Genomic DNA, 11,203 nt, shown 5'->3' with positions numbered 1-11,203 from the left:
ATCGGCGTTGCCTTTTTGAAAGAGTGAAATCGTAGTGGCCCGTGGGGGGATCGAACCCACGACCTTCCCGTTATTAGCACGACGCTCTAACCGACTGAGCTAACGGGCCTCGGTGCAGACAGTCTTCCATCGCTTCGCGGGAATAGCTCTGCGTATTGCCATGTAACATTTCTATGGTAGCAGCCCAACAGTGGACCAGCGTCTCTTCTCCCTTTATTCCGCTGCTCGTAGTAATTTCATTGCGTGCCCGTTTCTCTCGACTGTTTTCAGCTGACGTTTATGAACCAGTAGCTATAATGCGAGGAGGACGTGAAACAGCCTTTCGCAGGGTCAAAACTTGTCGTGACTTTTGCCGAAAAATTCCGTTCCGGTACCGGGAATCGAACCCGGGCCTCCTGGGTGAAAGCCAGGTATCCTAGCCACTAGACCACACCGGACGCGCGCATTTCCTTCGGGGTTTACACCCGGTCCACTCGCTTTCCGTGTCGCACTTTCCCTGTTTGCGAGCATCTTTTCGCGCGCCCATGGCGAGGCGCGCATGGCAAAAGTCACAATCCATTGCTTTATGCCTCGTTGTTACAGGGGTAGGAGGAAAAGCAAAGCTGTAAGTAGTAATATTTATTTACTTATTTCGCAAGTAAATACCTGCTGCCTGTCATCATACAGCAGGTCATACATTGTGTGACTTTACACGTTATATCGTACGAAATTCAGTTTTATTACTAGTACTTTTTTCCTTGAAAATTTTACATAAGAACTGCAAGTAGTAATAACGGGAAGTAAACATTATCACGCTGAGTCGTTGAAGCCTTGAGGATAACAATGTACAAAGTGTTTCGCTCCTTCGCAAACCCCAGAGCCGTCGATTTAGGTGTGGACGAAAGTAAATTAAATGCCCCGGGTGAGGATCGAACTCACGACCTTAAGATTATGAGACTTACGCGCTGCCTACTGCGCTACCGAGGCAGGTGATGGCCACGCATTCTGGAATCTCGGTAAGTACCAAATACCAGTGGTAGAGAGTCTGCACTTCCTGGCTCATTTTTTTCTGTTGCTACACGTGCATTCCCGGCGCGACAGGCAACTTGCGATGCTAGGCCGACGCCAGTATGTACAATAGCGCACAACAGTTCAAACGAGCAGTCGTGCGCGCTGCATGTTTGGTTATTCCCACACGGAAATCCCGCGGTTCAGTCTCATGGCTCACGCAGTTCGAGTGCGAAAGACACGCAGCACCACTATCGGAGAAAAAACAAAATGATGCATCGGCCGGGAATCGAACCCGGGCCGCCCGCGTGGCAGGCGAGCATTCTACCACTGAACCACCGATGCTCAGCTAGTTCACAGCTTCCTGGTGCTTTCCGCGGCAGACGTCTGAGGGGAAAGTGGGACTGCCGTCCAGCGCCGTCGCATCCTCTCGAGAGAATGCTACACACGCTGAATCCTGAACTGCACTGCACTGCTTAAAAATGACGCCCGAACGCGATCGCCTAAGTACTCTTGCGGCGCACGCACGCGACGACTCTTGCCAAAGGACGCGAAATGTGCGTAGAGACGCTGTCTGGATGCGCTCGCCTACCCCGTAATGCGCCTACAGCTACGACCACCTTGAGCCGCCGCCGACAGGCGGGAAGCAGACACAGCGCGGCGTGCGCGGACGGAAACCGTGCGGTGGTGGTGTAATGGTCAGCATAGTTGCCTTCCAAGCAGTTGATCCGGGTTCGATTCCCGGCCACCGCAGCCGTCTTTTACTTTTGCGTATGAGTACTTTTGCCACGCGTCTTTAAATTAATGTTTCTTTCCCCCTCTTACTCGCTGCAGGCCACCCTATAGTGTGTGCGTCGATTCCCCTTGAGTCTCGACTTGTCTCGACTTTGCTCAGCTGACGCGAGAGCTGACGCTCTCCAATCGGCCTATATCAAGAGGACAAGCACGCGAAACGACTGAGAGAGGTATGGCGAGGCGGTCACCACATTACTTATGCCTCAAGTAAATACCTGCTGCCTGTTATCATGTATTGTCTGATGTTACATGTTCTGTCAGACAAATTCAGTTTTATTACTAGTACACTTCTTTTTTTTTTCTTTGTTGAAAATTTTACAACACGCTCCTTCATTTCACTGTTGGCCGCACGGCGCGACTTGGCATACCGAGAGGCAAAACGTGGCGCCAGTGCCCTTGACCGAATAGCGCTGCAGCTCCGAAACCGAAGAGGAAAGAGAAATACGAATTGAAACTGTCGGCAGTGCCCTGTGTTCGCAGGCGGTCACCCGCCCAAGCACTGACAACGCCCAGCTTCGCGCAGTAGCGGTGATCGGACGAGGAACTGTGTGTTCACCGTGCTGTGACCAGTGAAGTGTTTTAGCGCGTCCCGACAAGTCGCGTTCTGGTCCCCTATCAGCTCCCACACAATGTGACGATTTCTTTGTTAGCATACTTCCCCGCCGAAATCGGCGTTGCCTTTTTGAAAGAGTGAAATCGTAGTGGCCCGTGGGGGGATCGAACCCACGACCTTCCCGTTATTAGCACGACGCTCTAACCGACTGAGCTAACGGGCCTCGGTGCAGACAGTCTTCCATCGCTTCGCGGGAATAGCTCTGCGTATTGCCATGTAACATTTCTATGGTAGCAGCCCAACAGTGGACCAGCGTCTCTTCTCCCTTTATTCCGCTGCTCGTAGTAATTTCATTGCGTGCCCGTTTCTCTCGACTGTTTTCAGCTGACGTTTATGAACCAGTAGCTATAATGCGAGGAGGACGTGAAACAGCCTTTCGCAGGGTCAAAACTTGTCGTGACTTTTGCCGAAAAATTCCGTTCCGGTACCGGGAATCGAACCCGGGCCTCCTGGGTGAAAGCCAGGTATCCTAGCCACTAGACCACACCGGACGCGCGCATTTCCTTCGGGGTTTACACCCGGTCCACTCGCTTTCCGTGTCGCACTTTCCCTGTTTGCGAGCATCTTTTCGCGCGCCCATGGCGAGGCGCGCATGGCAAAAGTCACAATCCATTGCTTTATGCCTCGTTGTTACAGGGGTAGGAGGAAAAGCAAAGCTGTAAGTAGTAATATTTATTTACTTATTTCGCAAGTAAATACCTGCTGCCTGTCATCATACAGCAGGTCATACATTGTGTGACTTTACACGTTATATCGTACGAAATTCAGTTTTATTACTAGTACTTTTTTCCTTGAAAATTTTACATAAGAACTGCAAGTAGTAATAACGGGAAGTAAACATTATCACGCTGAGTCGTTGAAGCCTTGAGGATAACAATGTACAAAGTGTTTCGCTCCTTCGCAAACCCCAGAGCCGTCGATTTAGGTGTGGACGAAAGTAAATTAAATGCCCCGGGTGAGGATCGAACTCACGACCTTAAGATTATGAGACTTACGCGCTGCCTACTGCGCTACCGAGGCAGGTGATGGCCACGCATTCTGGAATCTCGGTAAGTACCAAATACCAGTGGTAGAGAGTCTGCACTTCCTGGCTCATTTTTTTTCTGTTGCTACACGTGCATTCCCGGCGCGACAGGCAACTTGCGATGCTAGGCCGACGCCAGTATGTACAATAGCGCACAACAGTTCAAACGAGCAGTCGTGCGCGCTGCATGTTTGGTTATTCCCACACGGAAATCCCGCGGTTCAGTCTCATGGCTCACGCAGTTCGAGTGCGAAAGACACGCAGCACCACTATCGGAGAAAAAACAAAATGATGCATCGGCCGGGAATCGAACCCGGGCCGCCCGCGTGGCAGGCGAGCATTCTACCACTGAACCACCGATGCTCAGCTAGTTCACAGCTTCCTGGTGCTTTCCGCGGCAGACGTCTGAGGGGAAAGTGGGACTGCCGTCCAGCGCCGTCGCATCCTCTCGAGAGAATGCTACACACGCTGAATCCTGAACTGCACTGCACTGCTTAAAAATGACGCCCGAACGCGATCGCCTAAGTACTCTTGCGGCGCACGCACGCGACGACTCTTGCCAAAGGACGCGAAATGTGCGTAGAGACGCTGTCTGGATGCGCTCGCCTACCCCGTAATGCGCCTACAGCTACGACCACCTTGAGCCGCCGCCGACAGGCGGGAAGCAGACACAGCGCGGCGTGCGCGGACGGAAACCGTGCGGTGGTGGTGTAATGGTCAGCATAGTTGCCTTCCAAGCAGTTGATCCGGGTTCGATTCGATTCCCGGCCACCGCAGCCGTCTTTTACTTTTGCGTATGAGTACTTTTGCCACGCGTCTTTAAATTAATGTTTCTTTCCCCCTCTTACTCGCTGCAGGCCACCCTATTGTCGAGACTCTGCTCAGCTGACGCGAGAGCTGACGCTCTCCAATCGGCCTATATCAAGAGGACAAGCACGCGAAACGACTGAGAGAGGTATGGCGAGGCGGTCACCACATTACTTATGCCTCAAGTAAATACCTGCTGCCTGTTATCATGTATTGTCTGATGTTACATGTTCTGTCAGACAAATCAGTTTTATTACTAGTACACTTCTTTTTTTTTTTTTTTTTTTTTCTTTGTTGAAAATTTTACAACACGCTCCTTCATTTCACTGTGGCCGCACGGCGCGACTTGGCATACCGAGAGGCAAAACGTGGCGCCAGTGCCCTTGACCGAATAGCGCTGCAGCTCCGAAACCGAAGAGGAAAGAGAAATACGAATTGAAACTGTCGGCAGTGCCCTGTGTTCGCAGGCGGTCACCCGCCCAAGCACTGACAACGCCCAGCTTCGCGCAGTAGCGGTGATCGGACGAGGAACTGTGTGTTCACCGTGCTGTGACCAGTGAAGTGTTTTAGCGCGTCCCGACAAGTCGCGTTCTGGTCCCCTATCAGCTCCCACACAATGTGACGATTTCTGTGTTAGCATACTTCCCCGCCGAAATCGGCGTTGCCTTTTTGAAAGAGTGAAATCGTAGTGGCCCGTGGGGGGATCGAACCCACGACCTTCCCGTTATTAGCACGACGCTCTAACCGACTGAGCTAACGGGCCTCGGTGCAGACAGTCTTCCATCGCTTCGCGGGAATAGCTCTGCGTATTGCCATGTAACATTTCTATGGTAGCAGCCCAACAGTGGACCAGCGTCTCTTCTCCCTTTATTCCGCTGCTCGTAGTAATTTCATTGCGTGCCCGTTTCTCTCGACTGTTTTCAGCTGACGTTTATGAACCAGTAGCTATAATGCGAGGAGGACGTGAAACAGCCTTTCGCAGGGTCAAAACTTGTCGTGACTTTTGCCGAAAAATTCCGTTCCGGTACCGGGAATCGAACCCGGGCCTCCTGGGTGAAAGCCAGGTATCCTAGCCACTAGACCACACCGGACGCGCGCATTTCCTTCGGGGTTTACACCCGGTCCACTCGCTTTCCGTGTCGCACTTTCCCTGTTTGCGAGCATCTTTTCGCGCGCCCATGGCGAGGCGCGCATGGCAAAAGTCACAATCCATTGCTTTATGCCTCGTTGTTACAGGGGTAGGAGGAAAAGCAAAGCTGTAAGTAGTAATATTTATTTACTTATTTCGCAAGTAAATACCTGCTGCCTGTCATCATACAGCAGGTCATACATTGTGTGACTTTACACGTTATATCGTACGAAATTCAGTTTTATTACTAGTACTTTTTTCCTTGAAAATTTACATAAGAACTGCAAGTAGTAATAACGGGAAGTAAACATTATCACGCTGAGTCGTTGAAGCCTTGAGGATAACAATGTACAAAGTGTTTCGCTCCTTCGCAAACCCCAGAGCCGTCGATTTAGGTGTGGACGAAAGTAAATTAAATGCCCCGGGTGAGGATCGAACTCACGACCTTAAGATTATGAGACTTACGCGCTGCCCACTGCGCTACCGAGGCAGGTGATGGCCACGCATTCTGGAATCTCGGTAAGTACCAAATACCAGTGGTAGAGAGTCTGCACTTCCTGGCTCATTTTTTTCTGTTGCTACACGTGCATTCCCGGCGCGACAGGCAACTTGCGATGCTAGGCCGACGCCAGTATGTACAATAGCGCACAACAGTTCAAACGAGCAGTCGTGCGCGCTGCATGTTTGGTTATTCCCACACGGAAATCCCGCGGTTCAGTCTCATGGCTCACGCAGTTCGAGTGCGAAAGACACGCAGCACCACTATCGGAGAAAAAACAAAATGATGCATCGGCCGGGAATCGAACCCGGGCCGCCCGCGTGGCAGGCGAGCATTCTACCACTGAACCACCGATGCTCAGCTAGTTCACAGCTTCCTGGTGCTTTCCGCGGCAGACGTCTGAGGGGAAAGTGGGACTGCCGTCCAGCGCCGTCGCATCCTCTCGAGAGAATGCTACACACGCTGAATCCTGAACTGCACTGCACTGCTTAAAAATGACGCCCGAACGCGATCGCCTAAGTACTCTTGCGGCGCACGCACGCGACGACTCTTGCCAAAGGACGCGAAATGTGCGTAGAGACGCTGTCTGGATGCGCTCGCCTACCCCGTAATGCGCCTACAGCTACGACCACCTTGAGCCGCCGCCGACAGGCGGGAAGCAGACACAGCGCGGCGTGCGCGGACGGAAACCGTGCGGTGGTGGTGTAATGGTCAGCATAGTTGCCTTCCAAGCAGTTGATCCGGGTTCGATTCCCGGCCACCGCAGCCGTCTTTTACTTTTGCGTATGAGTACTTTTGCCACGCGTCTTTAAATTAATGTTTCTTTCCCCCTCTTACTCGCTGCAGGCCACCCTATTGTCGAGACTCTGCTCAGCTGACGCGAGAGCTGACGCTCTCCAATCGGCCTATATCAAGAGGACAAGCACGCGAAACGACTGAGAGAGGTATGGCGAGGCGGTCACCACATTACTTATGCCTCAAGTAAATACCTGCTGCCTGTTATCATGTATTGTCTGATGTTACATGTTCTGTCAGACAAATTCAGTTTTATTACTAGTACACTTCTTTTTTTTTTTTTTTTTTTTTCTTTGTTGAAAATTTTACAACACGCTCCTTCATTTCACTGTGGCCGCACGGCGCGACTTGGCATACCGAGAGGCAAAACGTGGCGCCAGTGCCCTTGACCGAATAGCGCTGCAGCTCCGAAACCGAAGAGGAAAGAGAAATACGAATTGAAACTGTCGGCAGTGCCCTGTGTTCGCAGGCGGTCACCCGCCCAAGCACTGACAACGCCCAGCTTCGCGCAGTAGCGGTGATCGGACGAGGAACTGTGTGTTCACCGTGCTGTGACCAGTGAAGTGTTTTAGCGCGTCCCGACAAGTCGCGTTCTGGTCCCCTATCAGCTCCCACACAATGTGACGATTTCTGTGTTAGCATACTTCCCCGCCGAAATCGGCGTTGCCTTTTTGAAAGAGTGAAATCGTAGTGGCCCGTGGGGGGATCGAACCCACGACCTTCCCGTTATTAGCACGACGCTCTAACCGACTGAGCTAACGGGCCTCGGTGCAGACAGTCTTCCATCGCTTCGCGGGAATAGCTCTGCGTATTGCCATGTAACATTTCTATGGTAGCAGCCCAACAGTGGACCAGCGTCTCTTCTCCCTTTATTCCGCTGCTCGTAGTAATTTCATTGCGTGCCCGTTTCTCTCGACTGTTTTCAGCTGACGTTTATGAACCAGTAGCTATAATGCGAGGAGGACGTGAAACAGCCTTTCGCAGGGTCAAAACTTGTCGTGACTTTTGCCGAAAAATTCCGTTCCGGTACCGGGAATCGAACCCGGGCCTCCTGGGTGAAAGCCAGGTATCCTAGCCACTAGACCACACCGGACGCGCGCATTTCCTTCGGGGTTTACACCCGGTCCACTCGCTTTCCGTGTCGCACTTTCCCTGTTTGCGAGCATCTTTTCGCGCGCCCATGGCGAGGCGCGCATGGCAAAAGTCACAATCCATTGCTTTATGCCTCGTTGTTACAGGGGTAGGAGGAAAAGCAAAGCTGTAAGTAGTAATATTTATTTACTTATTTCGCAAGTAAATACCTGCTGCCTGTCATCATACAGCAGGTCATACATTGTGTGACTTTACACGTTATATCGTACGAAATTCAGTTTTATTACTAGTACTTTTTTCCTTGAAAATTTTACATAAGAACTGCAAGTAGTAATAACGGGAAGTAAACATTATCACGCTGAGTCGTTGAAGCCTTGAGGATAACAATGTACAAAGTGTTTCGCTCCTTCGCAAACCCCAGAGCCGTCGATTTAGGTGTGGACGAAAGTAAATTAAATGCCCCGGGTGAGGATCGAACTCACGACCTTAAGATTATGAGACTTACGCGCTGCCCACTGCGCTACCGAGGCAGGTGATGGCCACGCATTCTGGAATCTCGGTAAGTACCAAATACCAGTGGTAGAGAGTCTGCACTTCCTGGCTCATTTTTTTCTGTTGCTACACGTGCATTCCCGGCGCGACAGGCAACTTGCGATGCTAGGCCGACGCCAGTATGTACAATAGCGCACAACAGTTCAAACGAGCAGTCGTGCGCGCTGCATGTTTGGTTATTCCCACACGGAAATCCCGCGGTTCAGTCTCATGGCTCACGCAGTTCGAGTGCGAAAGACACGCAGCACCACTATCGGAGAAAAAACAAAATGATGCATCGGCCGGGAATCGAACCCGGGCCGCCCGCGTGGCAGGCGAGCATTCTACCACTGAACCACCGATGCTCAGCTAGTTCACAGCTTCCTGGTGCTTTCCGCGGCAGACGTCTGAGGGGAAAGTGGGACTGCCGTCCAGCGCCGTCGCATCCTCTCGAGAGAATGCTACACACGCTGAATCCTGAACTGCACTGCACTGCTTAAAAATGACGCCCGAACGCGATCGCCTAAGTACTCTTGCGGCGCACGCACGCGACGACTCTTGCCAAAGGACGCGAAATGTGCGTAGAGACGCTGTCTGGATGCGCTCGCCTACCCCGTAATGCGCCTACAGCTACGACCACCTTGAGCCGCCGCCGACAGGCGGGAAGCAGACACAGCGCGGCGTGCGCGGACGGAAACCGTGCGGTGGTGGTGTAATGGTCAGCATAGTTGCCTTCCAAGCAGTTGATCCGGGTTCGATTCCCGGCCACCGCAGCCGTCTTTTACTTTTGCGTATGAGTACTTTTGCCACGCGTCTTTAAATTAATGTTTCTTTCCCCCTCTTACTCGCTGCAGGCCACCCTATTGTCGAGACTCTGCTCAGCTGACGCGAGAGCTGACGCTCTCCAATCGGCCTATATCAAGAGGACAAGCACGCGAAACGACTGAGAGAGGTATGGCGAGGCGGTCACCACATTACTTATGCCTCAAGTAAATACCTGCTGCCTGTTATCATGTATTGTCTGATGTTACATGTTCTGTCAGACAAATTCAGTTTTATTACTAGTACACTTCTTTTTTTTTTTTTTTTTTTTCTTTGTTGAAAATTTTACAACACGCTCCTTCATTTCACTGTGGCCGCACGGCGCGACTTGGCATACCGAGAGGCAAAACGTGGCGCCAGTGCCCTTGACCGAATAGCGCTGCAGCTCCGAAACCGAAGAGGAAAGAGAAATACGAATTGAAACTGTCGGCAGTGCCCTGTGTTCGCAGGCGGTCACCCGCCCAAGCACTGACAACGCCCAGCTTCGCGCAGTAGCGGTGATCGGACGAGGAACTGTGTGTTCACCGTGCTGTGACCAGTGAAGTGTTTTAGCGCGTCCCGACAAGTCGCGTTCTGGTCCCCTATCAGCTCCCACACAATGTGACGATTTCTGTGTTAGCATACTTCCCCGCCGAAATCGGCGTTGCCTTTTTGAAAGAGTGAAATCGTAGTGGCCCGTGGGGGGATCGAACCCACGACCTTCCCGTTATTAGCACGACGCTCTAACCGACTGAGCTAACGGGCCTCGGTGCAGACAGTCTTCCATCGCTTCGCGGGAATAGCTCTGCGTATTGCCATGTAACATTTCTATGGTAGCAGCCCAACAGTGGACCAGCGTCTCTTCTCCCTTTATTCCGCTGCTCGTAGTAATTTCATTGCGTGCCCGTTTCTCTCGACTGTTTTCAGCTGACGTTTATGAACCAGTAGCTATAATGCGAGGAGGACGTGAAACAGCCTTTCGCAGGGTCAAAACTTGTCGTGACTTTTGCCGAAAAATTCCGTTCCGGTACCGGGAATCGAACCCGGGCCTCCTGGGTGAAAGCCAGGTATCCTAGCCACTAGACCACACCGGACGCGCGCATTTCCTTCGGGGTTTACACCCGGTCCACTCGCTTTCCGTGTCGCACTTTCCCTGTTTGCGAGCATCTTTTCGCGCGCCCATGGCGAGGCGCGCATGGCAAAAGTCACAATCCATTGCTTTATGCCTCGTTGTTACAGGGGTAGGAGGAAAAGCAAAGCTGTAAGTAGTAATATTTATTTACTTATTTCGCAAGTAAATACCTGCTGCCTGTCATCATACAGCAGGTCATACATTGTGTGACTTTACACGTTATATCGTACGAAATTCAGTTTTATTACTAGTACTTTTTTCCTTGAAAATTTTACATAAGAACTGCAAGTAGTAATAACGGGAAGTAAACATTATCACGCTGAGTCGTTGAAGCCTTGAGGATAACAATGTACAAAGTGTTTCGCTCCTTCGCAAACCCCAGAGCCGTCGATTTAGGTGTGGACGAAAGTAAATTAAATGCCCCGGGTGAGGATCGAACTCACGACCTTAAGATTATGAGACTTACGCGCTGCCCACTGCGCTACCGAGGCAGGTGATGGCCACGCATTCTGGAATCTCGGTAAGTACCAAATACCAGTGGTAGAGAGTCTGCACTTCCTGGCTCATTTTTTTCTGTTGCTACACGTGCATTCCCGGCGCGACAGGCAACTTGCGATGCTAGGCCGACGCCAGTATGTACAATAGCGCACAACAGTTCAAACGAGCAGTCGTGCGCGCTGCATGTTTGGTTATTCCCACACGGAAATCCCGCGGTTCAGTCTCATGGCTCACGCAGTTCGAGTGCGAAAGACACGCAGCACCACTATCGGAGAAAAAACAAAATGATGCATCGGCCGGGAATCGAACCCGGGCCGCCCGCGTGGCAGGCGAGCATTCTACCACTGAACCACCGATGCTCAGCTAGTTCACAGCTTCCTGGTGCTTTCCGCGGCAGACGTCTGAGGGGAAAGTGGGACTGCCGTCCAGCGCCGTCGCATCCTCTCGAGAGAATGCTACACACGCTGAATCCTGAACTGCACTGCACTGCTTAAAAATGA

At 51.7% G+C, this 11,203-nt stretch overlaps 24 non-coding genes across 24 annotated transcripts; 4 read left to right on the top strand and 20 right to left on the bottom strand.

The window, feature by feature from the left end:
- Positions 1 to 35: 35 nt before the first annotated feature.
- Trnai-aau lies at positions 36 to 109 on the bottom strand. The gene has a single exon. It is a non-coding gene; the product is annotated as a tRNA-Ile (tRNA).
- Positions 110 to 365: 256 nt separating this feature from the next.
- Trnae-uuc lies at positions 366 to 437 on the bottom strand. The gene has a single exon. It is a non-coding gene; the product is annotated as a tRNA-Glu (tRNA).
- Positions 438 to 893: 456 nt separating this feature from the next.
- On the bottom strand, positions 894 to 966 carry Trnam-cau. Its single transcript has one exon. It is a non-coding gene; the product is annotated as a tRNA-Met (tRNA).
- A 295-nt stretch (positions 967 to 1,261) lies between these two features.
- Trnag-gcc lies at positions 1,262 to 1,332 on the bottom strand. Its single transcript has one exon. It is a non-coding gene; the product is annotated as a tRNA-Gly (tRNA).
- A 336-nt stretch (positions 1,333 to 1,668) lies between these two features.
- Positions 1,669 to 1,740, top strand: Trnag-ucc. The gene has a single exon. It is a non-coding gene; the product is annotated as a tRNA-Gly (tRNA).
- A 744-nt stretch (positions 1,741 to 2,484) lies between these two features.
- Positions 2,485 to 2,558, bottom strand: Trnai-aau. The gene has a single exon. It is a non-coding gene; the product is annotated as a tRNA-Ile (tRNA).
- A 256-nt stretch (positions 2,559 to 2,814) lies between these two features.
- On the bottom strand, positions 2,815 to 2,886 carry Trnae-uuc. Its single transcript has one exon. It is a non-coding gene; the product is annotated as a tRNA-Glu (tRNA).
- A 456-nt stretch (positions 2,887 to 3,342) lies between these two features.
- On the bottom strand, positions 3,343 to 3,415 carry Trnam-cau. Its single transcript has one exon. It is a non-coding gene; the product is annotated as a tRNA-Met (tRNA).
- A 296-nt stretch (positions 3,416 to 3,711) lies between these two features.
- Trnag-gcc lies at positions 3,712 to 3,782 on the bottom strand. The gene has a single exon. It is a non-coding gene; the product is annotated as a tRNA-Gly (tRNA).
- Positions 3,783 to 4,118: 336 nt separating this feature from the next.
- Positions 4,119 to 4,195, top strand: Trnag-ucc. Its single transcript has one exon. It is a non-coding gene; the product is annotated as a tRNA-Gly (tRNA).
- Positions 4,196 to 4,915: 720 nt separating this feature from the next.
- Trnai-aau lies at positions 4,916 to 4,989 on the bottom strand. Its single transcript has one exon. It is a non-coding gene; the product is annotated as a tRNA-Ile (tRNA).
- A 256-nt stretch (positions 4,990 to 5,245) lies between these two features.
- Positions 5,246 to 5,317, bottom strand: Trnae-uuc. The gene has a single exon. It is a non-coding gene; the product is annotated as a tRNA-Glu (tRNA).
- A 455-nt stretch (positions 5,318 to 5,772) lies between these two features.
- On the bottom strand, positions 5,773 to 5,845 carry Trnam-cau. Its single transcript has one exon. It is a non-coding gene; the product is annotated as a tRNA-Met (tRNA).
- A 295-nt stretch (positions 5,846 to 6,140) lies between these two features.
- Trnag-gcc lies at positions 6,141 to 6,211 on the bottom strand. The gene has a single exon. It is a non-coding gene; the product is annotated as a tRNA-Gly (tRNA).
- Positions 6,212 to 6,547: 336 nt separating this feature from the next.
- Trnag-ucc lies at positions 6,548 to 6,619 on the top strand. Its single transcript has one exon. It is a non-coding gene; the product is annotated as a tRNA-Gly (tRNA).
- A 721-nt stretch (positions 6,620 to 7,340) lies between these two features.
- Positions 7,341 to 7,414, bottom strand: Trnai-aau. Its single transcript has one exon. It is a non-coding gene; the product is annotated as a tRNA-Ile (tRNA).
- Positions 7,415 to 7,670: 256 nt separating this feature from the next.
- On the bottom strand, positions 7,671 to 7,742 carry Trnae-uuc. The gene has a single exon. It is a non-coding gene; the product is annotated as a tRNA-Glu (tRNA).
- A 456-nt stretch (positions 7,743 to 8,198) lies between these two features.
- Trnam-cau lies at positions 8,199 to 8,271 on the bottom strand. Its single transcript has one exon. It is a non-coding gene; the product is annotated as a tRNA-Met (tRNA).
- A 295-nt stretch (positions 8,272 to 8,566) lies between these two features.
- Positions 8,567 to 8,637, bottom strand: Trnag-gcc. The gene has a single exon. It is a non-coding gene; the product is annotated as a tRNA-Gly (tRNA).
- Positions 8,638 to 8,973: 336 nt separating this feature from the next.
- On the top strand, positions 8,974 to 9,045 carry Trnag-ucc. The gene has a single exon. It is a non-coding gene; the product is annotated as a tRNA-Gly (tRNA).
- Positions 9,046 to 9,765: 720 nt separating this feature from the next.
- Positions 9,766 to 9,839, bottom strand: Trnai-aau. Its single transcript has one exon. It is a non-coding gene; the product is annotated as a tRNA-Ile (tRNA).
- A 256-nt stretch (positions 9,840 to 10,095) lies between these two features.
- Positions 10,096 to 10,167, bottom strand: Trnae-uuc. Its single transcript has one exon. It is a non-coding gene; the product is annotated as a tRNA-Glu (tRNA).
- Positions 10,168 to 10,623: 456 nt separating this feature from the next.
- On the bottom strand, positions 10,624 to 10,696 carry Trnam-cau. The gene has a single exon. It is a non-coding gene; the product is annotated as a tRNA-Met (tRNA).
- Positions 10,697 to 10,991: 295 nt separating this feature from the next.
- Positions 10,992 to 11,062, bottom strand: Trnag-gcc. Its single transcript has one exon. It is a non-coding gene; the product is annotated as a tRNA-Gly (tRNA).
- Positions 11,063 to 11,203: the final 141 nt, after the last annotated feature.

The sequence above is a fragment of the Schistocerca americana genome, chromosome 2 (assembly GCF_021461395.2).
Source record: "Schistocerca americana isolate TAMUIC-IGC-003095 chromosome 2, iqSchAmer2.1, whole genome shotgun sequence".
NCBI lineage: Eukaryota > Metazoa > Arthropoda > Insecta > Orthoptera > Acrididae > Schistocerca > Schistocerca americana.
Note: the sequence above shows the minus strand (reverse complement) of the source record. Positions and strands in the feature narration are given on the sequence as shown.